We start from the raw sequence: 901 nt of genomic DNA, 5'->3' as shown, positions 1-901 counted from the left end.
AAGGGGGGAGGCAACAGGGGTTTGTTTTTGTTGTTTTTGTTTGCTTCTTTGTTTTTTGGAGGGGAAACAGGGAATGGAGAAATGCGCATGTAAATAAAGAAAATATCTAAAATAAAAAAAACCCAAACTGTTGAGGCAGTTGAGGTCAGGGACCTTGAGAGCAGCAATTCCATTTTTGTCCTTCGCCATGAGACAGATATGTCCCTGGTGCACAGGGCAGAAATACAAGAGGTGTTTTGGGATTCTAGTTTCTGGTCTGGTTTCTTATCTTTCTTTTTTAACAGCCTGGAAACTATACAATGAGTGTGTGACTAAAACTCCAACCAGGACAACCTTTGGGTGAATACCTTTAGAACAGGAGCTGTAAATGGTGGAGATATGTTGTTGTTGTTTTTTTTTTTTCGTTGGTTTTTCGAGACAGGGTTTCTCTGTGTAGCCCTGGCTGTCCTGGTACTCACTTTGTAGACCAGGCTGGCCTCGAACTCAGAAATCTGCCTGTCTCTGCCTCCCAAGTGCTGGGATTAAAGGCGTGTGCCACCACCGCCTGACAAATATGTTGTTTTCATCATAATTTTGGTAAAGATGCTGTTGATCTTTGCATCTTGTGTACTCATTTCTGTTTTAAACTATTCTCTTCTTTATATTTGATCTACATTCAAAATGGTCCTCCTGTGATCCCTCTATTTGGGTTCCATTGATTATTTTCCAATGCCTGAACATCATCAAGAGTAGAGACCCTAAACCCAACTATGCCTCAATTACAGCCCATCTCCTAAATTATTTTATGTTCTCAGCTCTTGAAAGAGGAGTGTTGCAAAAACTAGTAGCCTGTGCGACCACTGAGGACAGATCCCTCTCTCATGATTCACTTTCGAACCTATCTCCTCCTACCTGGTGACAC

This window comes from Mastomys coucha, unplaced genomic scaffold (genome assembly GCF_008632895.1).
Source record: "Mastomys coucha isolate ucsf_1 unplaced genomic scaffold, UCSF_Mcou_1 pScaffold15, whole genome shotgun sequence".
Lineage (NCBI taxonomy): Eukaryota > Metazoa > Chordata > Mammalia > Rodentia > Muridae > Mastomys > Mastomys coucha.
The sequence above is the reverse complement of the archived record's forward strand: the minus strand, read 5'-3'. Positions refer to the sequence as shown.